Below are 12,833 nucleotides of genomic sequence, written 5' to 3' on the forward strand. Positions count from 1 at the left end.
ACCAACACTAAAACACCACCACTAAAACACCAAGACTAAAACACCACCACTAAAACACCAGGACTAAAACACCACCACTAAAACACCACCACTAAAACAACAGGACTAAAACACCAGGACTAAAACACAACCACTAAAACACCAGGACTAAAACACCAGGACTAAAACACCAGGACTAAAACACCACTAAAACACCAGGACTAAAACACCACCACTAAAACACCAGGACTAAAACACCACCACTAAAACACCAGGACTAAAACACCACCACTAAAACACCAGCACTAAAACACCAGGACTAAAACACCACCACTACAACAACAGGACTAAAACACCAGGACTAAAACACCAGCACTAAAACACCAGGACTAAAACACCACCACTAAAACACCAGGACTAAAACACCAGGACTAAAACACCAGTACTAAAACACCAGGACTAAAACACCAGGACTAAAACACCAGGACTAAAACACCAGGACTAAAACACCAGGACTAAAACACCACCACTGAAATACCAGGACTAAAACACCAGCACTAAAACACAAGGACTAAAACACCAGGACTAAAACACCAGGACTAAAACACCACCACTAAAACACCAGGACTAAAACGCCAGGACTAAAACACCAGGACTAAAACACCAGGACTAAAACACCAGGACTAAAACACCAGGACTAAAACACCAGGACTAAAACACCAGGACTAAAACACCAGCACTAAAACACCAGGACTAAAACACCAGCACTAAAACACCAGCACTAAAACACCAGGACTAAAACACCAGGACTAAAACACCAGGACTAAAACACCAGGACTAAAACACCAGCACTAAAACACCACCACTAAAACACCAGGACTAAAACAACAGGACTAAAACACCAGCACTAAAACACCACCACTAAAACACCAGGACTAAAACACCACCACTAAAACACCACCGCTAAAACACCAGCACTAAAACACCAGGACTAAAACACCAGGACTAAAACACCAGGACTAAAACACCAGGACTAAAACACCAGGACTAAAACACCAGGACTAAAACACCACCACTAAAACACCAGGGCTAAAACACCAGGACTAAAACACCAGCACTAAAACACCACCACTAAAACACCAGGACTAAAACACCACCACTAAAACACCAGGACTAAAACACCAGGACTAAAACACCAGGACTAAAACACCAGGACTAAAACACCATCACTAAAACACCAGGACTAAAACACCAGGACTAAAACACCAGGACTAAAACACCAGGACTAAAACACCAGCACTAAAACACCAGCACTAAAACACCAGGACTAAAACACCAGGACTAAAACACCAGGACTAAAACACCAGGACTAAAACACCAGGACTAAAACACCAGGACTAAAACACCAGGACTAAAACACCATGACTAAAACACCATCACTAAAACACCACCACTAAACACCACCACTAAAACACCACCACTAAAACACCACCACTAAAACACCAGCACTAAAACACCAGGACTAAAACACCAGGACTAAAACACCAGGACTAAAACACCACCACTAAAACACCACCACTAAAACACCACCACTAAAACACCAACAGGACTAAAACACCAGGACTAAAACACCAGGACTAAAACACCACCACTAAAACACCAGGACTAAAACACCACCACTAAAACACCAGGACTAAAACACCAGGACTAAAACACCAGGACTAAAACACCAGGACTAAAACACCAGCACTAAAACACAAGGACTAAAACACCAGGACTAAAACACCAGGACTAAAACACCAGGACTAAAACGCCAGGACTAAAACACCAGGACTAAAACACCAGGACTAAAACACCAGGACGAAAACACCAGGAAAAAAACACCACTAAAACACCAGGACTAAAACACCAGGACTAAAACACCACCACTGAAATACCAGGACTAAAATACCAGCACTAAAACACAAGGACTAAAACACCAGGACTAAAACACCAGGACTAAAACACCAGGACTAAAACACCAGGACTAAAACACCAGGACTAAAACGCCACCACTAAAACACCAGGACTAAAACACCAGGACAAAAACACCAGGACTAAAACACCAGGACTAAAACACCAGGACTAAAACACCAGGACTAAAACACCAGGACTAAAACACCAGGACTAAAACACCAGGACTAAAACACCAGGACTAAAACACCAGGACTAAAACACCAGGACTAAAACACCAGGAATAAAACACCAGGAATAAAACACCAGCACTAAAACACCAGCACTAAAACACCAGCACTAAAACACCAGGACTAAAACACCAGGACTAAAACACCAGGACTAAAACACCAGGACTAAAACACCAGCACTAAAACACCACCACTAAAACACCAGGACTAAAACACCAGGACTAAAACACCAGCACTAAAACACCACCACTAAAACACCACCGCTAAAACACCAGGACTAAAACACCACCGCTAAAACACCACCGCTAAAACACCAGCACTAAAACACCAGGACTAAAACACCAGGACTAAAACACCAGGACTAAAACACCAGGACTAAAACACCAGGACTAAAACACCAGGACTAAAACACCAGGACTAAAACACCAGGACTAAAACACCAGGACTAAAACACCAGGACTAAAACACCAGGAATAAAACACCAGCACTAAAACACCAGCACTAAAACACCAGCACTAAAACACCAGGACTAAAACACCAGGACTAAAACACCAGGACTAAAACACCACCACTAAAACACCAGGACTAAAACACCAGGACTAAAACACCAGGACTAAAACACCATGACTAAAACACCATCACTAAACACCACCACTAAAACACCAGGACTAAAACACCAGCACTAAAACACCACCACTAAAACACCACCACTAAAACACCACCACTAAAACACCACTACTAAAACACCAGCACTAAAACACCACCGCTAAAACACCACCACTAAAACACCACCACTAAAACACCACCACTAAAACAACACCACTAAAACACCAGGACTAAAACACCACCACTAAAACACCAGGACTAAAACACCACTAAAACACCAGGACTAAAACACCACCACTAAAACACCAGGACTAAAACACCACCACTAAAACACCAGGACTAAAACACCAGCACTAAAACACCACCACTAAAACACCACCACTAAAACACCACCACTAAAACACCACCACTAAAACAACACCACTAAAACACCAGGACTAAAACACCACCACTAAAACACCAGGACTAAAACACCACTAAAACACCAGGACTAAAACACCACCACTAAAACACCAGGACTAAAACACCACCACTAAAACACCAGGACTAAAACACCAGGACTAAAACACCACCACTAAAACACCAGCACTAAAACACCAGGACTAAAACACCACCACTACAACAACAGGACTAAAACACCAGGACTAAAACACCACAACTAAAACACCAGGACTAAAACACCACCACTAAAACACCAGGACTAAAACACCAGGACTAAAACACCAGGACTAAAACACCAGGACTAAAACACCAGGACTAAAACACCAGGACTAAAACACCACCACTGAAATACCAGGACTAAAATACCAGCACTAAAACACAAGGACTAAAACACCAGGACTAAAACACCAGGACTAAAACACCAGGACTAAAACGCCACCACTAAAACACCAGGACCAAAACACCAGGACAAAAACACCAGGACTAAAACACCAGGACTAAAACACCAGGACTAAAACACCAGGACTAAAACACCAGGACTAAAACACCAGGACTAAAACACCAGGACTAAAAAAACACCACTAAAATACCAGGACTAAAACACCAGGACTAAAACACCAGGACTAAAACACCAGGACTAAAACACCAGGACTAAAACACCAGGAATAAAACACCAGGAATAAAACACCAGCACTAAAACACCAGCACTAAAACACCAGCACTAAAACACCAGGACTAAAACACCAGGACTAAAACACCAGGACTAAAACACCAGCACTAAAACACCACCACTAAAACACCAGGACTAAAACACCAGGACTAAAACACCAGCACTAAAACACCAGCACTAAAACACCACCACTAAAACACCAGGACTAAAACACCACCGCTAAAACACCACCGCTAAAACACCAGCACTAAAACACCAGGACTAAAACACCAGGACTAAAACACCAGGACTAAAACACCAGGACTAAAACACCAGGACTAAAACACCAGGACTAAAACACCATCACTAAAACACCAGGACTAAAACACCAGGACTAAAACACCAGGACTAAAACAACAGGACTAAAACACCAGGAATAAAACACCAGCACTAAAACACCAGCACTAAAACACCAGCACTAAAACACCAGGACTAAAACACCAGGACTAAAACACCAGGACTAAAACACCACCACTAAAACACCAGGACTAAAACACCAGGACTAAAACACCAGGACTAAAACACCATGACTAAAACACCATCACTAAAACACCACCACTAAACACCACCACTAAAACACCAGGACTAAAACACCAGCACTAAAACACCACCACTAAAACACCACCACTAAAACACCACCACTAAAACACCAGGACTAAAACACAACCACTAAAACACCAGGACTAAAACACCAGGACTAAAACACCAGGACTAAAAAACCAGCACTAAAACACCAGGACTAAAACACCAGCACTAAAACACCAGGACTAAAACACCAGGACTAAAACACCAGGACTAAAACACCAGGACTAAAACACCAGCACTAAAACACCAGGACTAAAACACCATCACTAAAACACCAGGACTAAAACACCAGGACTAAAACACCGGGACTAAAACACCAGGACTAAAACACCAGCACTAAAACACCATCACTAAAACACCAGGACTAAAACACCAGGACTAAAACACCAGGACTAAAACACCACCACTAAAACACCAGGACTAAAACACCAGGACTAAAACACCAGGACTAAAACACCAGCACTAAAACACCAGCACTAAAACACCAGGACTAAAACACCAGGACTAAAACACCAGGACTAAAACACCAGGACTAAAACACCAGGACTAAAACACCAGCACTAAAACACCAGGACTAAAACACCAGGACTAAAACACCAGGACTAAAACACCAGGACTAAAACACCAGGACTAAAACACCAGGACTAAAACACCAGGACTAAAACACCAGGACTAAAACACCAGGACTAAAACACCAGGACTAAAACACCAGGACTAAAACACCAGGACTAAAACACCAGGACTAAAACACCAGGACTAAAACACCAGGACTAAAACACCATGACTAAAACACCATCACTAAAACACCACCACTAAACACCACCACTAAAACACCACCACTAAAACACCACCACTAAAACACCAGCACTAAAACACCAGGACTAAAACACCAGGACTAAAACACCAGGACTAAAACACCACTAAAACACCAGGACTAAAACACCACCACTAAAACACCAGGACTAAAACACCACCACTAAAACACCAGGACTAAAACACCAGCACTAAAACACCAGCACTAAAACACCAGGACTAAAACACCACCACTACAACAACAGGACTAAAACACCAGGACTAAAACACCATGACTAAAACACCATCACTAAAACACCACCACTAAACACCACCACTAAAACACCAGGACTAAAACACCAGCACTAAAACACCACCACTAAAACACCACCACTAAAACACCACCACTAAAACACCAGGACTAAAACACAACCACTAAAACACCAGGACTAAAACACCAGGACTAAAACACCAGGACTAAAAAACCAGCACTAAAACACCAGGACTAAAACACCAGCACTAAAACACCAGGACTAAAACACCAGGACTAAAACACCAGGACTAAAACACCAGGACTAAAACACCAGCACTAAAACACCAGGACTAAAACACCATCACTAAAACACCAGGACTAAAACACCAGGACTAAAACACCGGGACTAAAACACCAGGACTAAAACACCAGCACTAAAACACCAGCACTAAAACACCAGGACTAAAACACCAGGACTAAAACACCAGGACTAAAACACCAGGACTAAAACACCACCACTAAAACACCAGGACTAAAACACCAGGACTAAAACACCAGGACTAAAACACCAGCACTAAAACACCAGCACTAAAACACCAGGACTAAAACACCAGGACTAAAACACTACCACTAAAACACCTCCACTAAAACACCAGGACTAAAACACTACCACTAAAACACCACCACTAAAACACCAGGACTAAAACACCAGGACTAAAACACCAGGACTAAAACACCACCACTAAAACACCAGGACTAAAACACCAGCACTAAAACACCAGGACTAAAACACCAGGACTAAAACACTACCACTAAAACACCTCCACTAAAACACCACCACTAAAACACCACCACTAAAACACCACCACTAAAACACCAACACTAAAACAACACCACTAAAACACCAGCACTAAAACACCAGGACTAAAACACCAGGACTAAAACACCACCACTAAAACACCACCACTAAAACACCACCACTAAAACACCAGGACTAAAACACCACCGCTAAAACACCAGGACTAAAACACCAGGACTAAAACACCAGCACTAAAACACCAGGACTAAAACACCACCACTAAAACACCACCACTAAAACACCACCACTAAAACACCAGGACTAAAACACCACCGCTAAAACACCAGGACTAAAACACCAGGACTAAAACACCAGCACTAAAACACCAGGACTAAAACACCACTACTAAAACACCAGGACTAAAACACCAGGACTAAAACACCAGGACTAAAACACCACCACTAAAACACCAGGACTAAAACACCACCACTAAAACACCACCGCTAAAACACCACCACTAAAACACCACCACTAAAACACCACCACTAAAACACCAGGACTAAACACAATTTTAATGCTGCACGTGCCCACTGTTTACCATTCCAATAAATATGCTCTGGTTGCATGCCAATTGGGTTCAAGTCATACACACACTGCCTCATGGTAAAAAATGTATAACAGCTTATCCAGATCTGACTGTCAATGGAAGTGGTTTGTGACATCTTCAGTTGTTTAGGTTGTTCAGAATGTAAGCAACAGTTTAGAGATAATAGCCAAAAACATAAGGAATATGTTTCTAAACATGTCCGTCCGTCCGTCCGTCTCTCTGTCTGTCTCTCTGTCTCTCTCTCTCTCTCTCTGTTTCTCTCTCTCTGTTTCTCTCTCTCTCCCTCTGTTTCTCCCTCTCCTTTTTTTCTCTCCTTTCTTTCTCTCTCTGTTTCTCCCTCTCCTTTCTCTCTCTCTGTTTTCTCTCTCCCTCTGTCTATTACCAGCCCTACCTGCCTCACACACACAGGAAGGAGAGTAGGAGGAACATTGAGGTAATTCTGAGTGATCATTGATGTTACTGGGCATCTGCTTCCTGTAATATGAGAGAGAGAGAGAAAGAGAAAACTCTAAACTAACAACAACACAAAGAGTTATCTATCCAAAACTGAGATGTATGAATTAACCACTTCTTCAATCTTTTTGGCCCTACCACAAAGAACAAACAGTAAAAACATATACACGATCAAATACAAATTTTAGAATAAACTATTAAAGACTCCCAGCGGCGTCTTGTAAGACAAGGGGTGGCGGTCTACGTATTTTTGTAAACAACACAGTATCTATGGACGTCTCGAGCTATTGATCGCCTGAGGTAGAGTATGTCATGATAAGCTGTAGACCATACTACCTACCCAGAGAGTTTTCAACTGTATTCTTTGTAGCTGTTTACGCAACAACACAGTCAGAGGCTGGCACTAAGACAGCATTGAATGAGCTGTATTCCGCCATAAGCAAACAAGCAAACGCTCACCAAGAGGCGGCGCTCCTAATAGCCGGGGACTTTATAATGCAGGGAAATTTCAATCAGCATGTTACATGTGCAACCAGAGGAAAAAAAACTCTGGACCACCTATACTCCACACACAGAGACGCATACAACGCTGTCCCTCACCCGCCATTTGGCAACTCTGACCATAATTCTATACTCCTGATTCCTGCTTAAAATTAAAGCATGAAACACCAGTGACTAGATCAATAAAAAAGTGGTCAGATGAAGCAGATTCTAAGCTACAGGACTGTTTTGCTATCACAGACTGGAATATGTTCCGGGATTCCTCCGATGGCATTGAGGAGTAAACCACATCAGTCATTGGCTTAATCAATAAGTGCATTGATGACGTTGTCCCCTCAGTGACTGTACGTATATACCGTACATACCCAAACTACAGGCAGAATCCACACTGAGCTAAAGGCTAGAGCTTCCACATTCAAGGAGCGGGACTCTAACCCGGAAAATTATAAGAAATCCCGCTTCGCCCTCTGACGAACCATCAAACTGGCAAAGCGTCAAAACAGGACTAAGATCGAGTCGTACAACACCGGCTCTGACGCTCGTCGGATGTGGCAGGGCTTGCAAACCATTACAGACTACAAAGGGAAGCACCGCCGAGAGCTGCCCAGTGACACGAGCCTACGAGATGAGCTAAACTACTTCTATGCTTGCTTTCGAGGCAAATAAAACTGAAACATGCATGAGAGCACCAGCTGTGATCACGCTCTCCGCAGCCGATATGAGAAAAACCTTTAAAAAGGTCAACATTCACAAGGCCGCAGGGCCAGACGGATCACCAGGACGTGTACTGCAAGCATGCGCTGACCAACTAGCAAGTGTCTTCATTTCATTGGCTAATGTCTTCACTGACATTTTCAACCTCTCCCTGTCCGAGTCTGTAATACCAACATGTTTCAAACAGACCAGCATAGTGCCTGTGCGCAAGAACATTAAGGTCCTGCCTAAATGACTACCGACCCGTAGAGCTCATGTCTGTATCCATGAAGTGCTTTGAACGGCTGGTCATGGCTCACTTCAACACCATATTCCCAGAAACCCTAGACCCACTCCAATTTTAATAGCACCCTAAAAGATTCACCATCACCATCATTAACACCATCATTAAGTTTGCCGATGACACAACAGTGGTAGGCCTGATGACCGACAACAACGAGACAGCCTGTAGGGAGAGAAACCTGGCCGTGTGGTGCCATGACAACAACCTCTCCCTCAACGTGATGAAGATAAAGGAGATGATTGTGGACTACAGGAAAAAGAGGACCGAGCACGCCCCCATTCTCATCAACAGGGCTGTAGTGGAGCAGTTTGAGAGTTTCAAGTTCCTAGGTGTCCACATCACCAACAAACTAACATGGTCCAAGCACACTAAGGCAGTTGTGAAGATGGCACGACAAAACCAGTGTGCACACTGCAAAAAACACAAATTTCTTTCCACAGGTCCGTGGGGTGAGACAGGGATGCAGCTTAAGCCCCACCCTCTTCAACATTTTTATCAACAAATTGGTGAGGGCACTAGAAAAATCTGCAGCCCCCGGCCTCAACCTACTGGACACAGAAATTAAATGTCTACTGTTTGCTGATGATCTGGTGCTTCTGTCCCCAACCAAGGAGCACAGCCACACCTAGATCTTCTGCAAAGATTCTGTCAGACTTGGACCCTGACAGTAAATCTCAGTAATACCAAAATAATGGTGTTCCAAAAAAGGTCCAGTTGCTAGGACCACAAATACAAATTCCTTCTAGACACTGTTGCCCTAGAGCACACAAATAATTACACCTCGGCCTAAACATGTAACTTTGACAAGGCATGATCTAAGAGACAAGCCAAGAAGGGCCTTCTATGCCATCAATAGGAACATAAAAAAGCTCAACATCCCAATTAGGATCTGGCTACAAATACTTCAGTCAGGTATCGAACCCATTGCCCTCTATGGTTGTGAGGTCTGTTGTCAACTCACTAACCAAGAATTCACACAATGGGACAATTGAGACTCTGCAAGCAGAATTCTGCAAAACTATACTTTGTGTAGATTGAAAAACCCCCAAAAATGCATGCACAGCAGAATTAGGACTATACCCACTAATTATCAAAATCTAGAAAAGAGCTGTTCAATTCTACAACCGCCTAAAAGGAAGCGATGCCCACACAGTCCAACTCAAAGCCCTCACCTACAGAGAGATTAACCTGGAGAAGAGTCCCCTCAGCCAGCTGGTTCTGGGGCTCTGTTCACAAATACAAACAAACCCCACAGAGCCCCAGGACAGAAGCACAATTAGACCCAACCAAATCATGAGAAAACAAAAAGATAATTACTTGACACATTGGAAAGAATTAACAAAAAAACAGAGCAAACTAGAATGCTATTTGGCCCTAAACAGAGAGTACACAGTGGCAGAATACCTGACCACTGTGACTGACCCAAACTTAAGGAAAGCTTTGACTATGTACAGACTCAGTGAGCATAGCCTTGCTATTGAGAAAGGCCACCGTAGGCAGACATGGCTCTCAAGAGAAGACAGGCTATGTGCTCACTGCCCACAAAATGAGGTGGAAACTGAGCTGCACTTCCTAACCTCCTGCCCAATGTATGACCATATTAGAGAGACATATTTCCCTCAGATTACACAGACCCACAAAGAATTCGAAAACAAATCCAATTTTGATAAACTCCCATTTCTACTGGGTGAAATACCACAGTGTGCCATCACAGCAGCAAGATTTGTGACCTGTTGCCACAAGAAAAGGGCAACCAGTGAAGAACAAACACCATTGTAAATACAACCCATATTTATGCTTATTTATTTTCCCTTGTGTACTTTAACCATTTGTACATTGTTACAACACTGTATATATATAATATGACATTTGTAATGTCTTTATTGTTTTGAAACTTCTGTATGTGTAATGTTTACTGTTAATTTTTATTGCTTATTTCACTTTTGTATATTATCTACCTCACTTGCTTTGGCAATGTTAACACATGTTTCCCATGCCAATAAAGCCCCTTGAATTGAATTGAATTGAATTGACAGAGAGAGAGAGACAGAGAGAGACAGAGAGAGAGACAGAGAGAGACAGAGAGAGAGAGAGAGAGAGAGAGAGAGAGAGAGAGAGAGAGAGAGAGAGAGAGAGAGAGAGAGAGAGAGAGAGAGAGAGACAGACAGACAGACAGACAGACAGACAGACAGACAGACAGACAGACAGACAGACAGACAGACAGACAGACAGACAGACAGAGACAGACAGAGACAGACAGACAGACAGACAGACAGACAGACAGACAGACAGACAGACAGACAGACAGACAGACAGACAGACAGACAGACAGACAGACAGACAGACAGACAGGCAGACAGACAGACAGACAGACAGATGGAGAGTCTATGTACAGTATCAGTCAGAGATTTGCTGTCACTATTGAGGCCAGTACAGTACTGCTCAGTATTATAAGGCCCTGTGTCCAGAGGGACTGAAGCTAAGGGACAGGGACAGCCAGAGGCTCTTTAAAATGGGTTCCTCTCTTTCAGTACTATATATAGGGTCTCCAACCACTCGATTAACCTCAGGAACTAGGCTACATCCTCAGCACTCCTCATGGCTCTACATTATACACTTACATTAGCGTGTCTCACAGCTGAAAGACATGGAAACAACCACAGATAACTGCTGAATGTAGTACATGAACTGGGTCTTGGTCTGGCTGCAGAAAGTCAAATGGACCTGTTAGAGTGACAGACACCATTTAATGTAATGATAATACTAGTCTGAGAGGATGAGAAAAATTCGCAATGAGACTGCCTCTATGTCCCAAATCCACTCCAATCTTTTTAATGCCTAAACACTAATGACATAGTAGTGACAGATGAGGAGATGAGGAAAGGCAATATTTCAATCAGAAGGTCCTGGCTTCTAGTGTGAGAGTCCCATAGCTACTGACTGAAGGTCTAGATGGGATGTGGTAGCTAACAGAGTCCCATAGCTACTGACTGAAGGTCTAGATGGGATGTCGTAGCTAACAGAGTCCCATAGCTACTGACTGAAGGTCTAGATGGGATGTGGTAGCTAACAGAGTCCCATAGCTACTGACTGAAGGTCTAGATGGGATGTCGTAGCTAACAGAGTCCCATAGCTACTGACTGAAGGTCTAGATGGGATGTCGTAGCTAACAGAGTCCCATAGCTACTGACTGAAGGTCTAGATGGGATGTCGTAGCTAACAGAGTCCCATAGCTACTGACTGAAGGTCTAGATGGGATGTCGTAGCTAACAGAGTCCCATAGCTACTGACTGAAGGTCTAGATGGGATGTCGTAGCTAACAGAGTCCCATAGCTACTGACTGAAGGTCTAGATGGGATGTCGTAGCTAACAGAGTCCCATAGCTACTGACTGAAGGTCTAGATGGGATGTCGTAGCTAACAGAGTCCCATAGCTACTGACTGAAGGTCTAGATGGGATGTCGTAGCTAACAGAGTCCCATAGCTACTGACTGAAGGTCTAGATGGGATGTCGTAGCTAACAGAGTCCCATAGCTACTGACTGAAGGTCTAGATGGGATGTGGTAGCTAACAGAGTCCCATAGCTACTGACTGAAGGTCTAGATGGGATGTCGTAGCTAACAGAGTCCCATAGCTACTGACTGAAGGTCTAGATGGGATGTCGTAGCTAACAGAGTCCCATAGCTACTGACTGAAGGTCTAGATGGGATGTCGTAGCTAACAGAGTCCCATAGCTACTGACTGAAGGTCTAGATGGGATGTCGTAGCTAACAGAGTCCCATAGCTACTGACTGAAGGTCTAGATGGGATGTCGTAGCTAACAGAGTCCCATAGCTACTGACTGAAGGTCTAGATGGGATGTCGTAGCTAACAGAGTCCCATAGCTACTGACTGAAGGTCTAGATGGGATGTCGTAGCTAACAGAGTCC

The sequence above is a fragment of the Salvelinus alpinus genome, chromosome 17, assembly GCF_045679555.1.
Source record: "Salvelinus alpinus chromosome 17, SLU_Salpinus.1, whole genome shotgun sequence".
Classification (NCBI taxonomy): domain Eukaryota; kingdom Metazoa; phylum Chordata; class Actinopteri; order Salmoniformes; family Salmonidae; genus Salvelinus; species Salvelinus alpinus.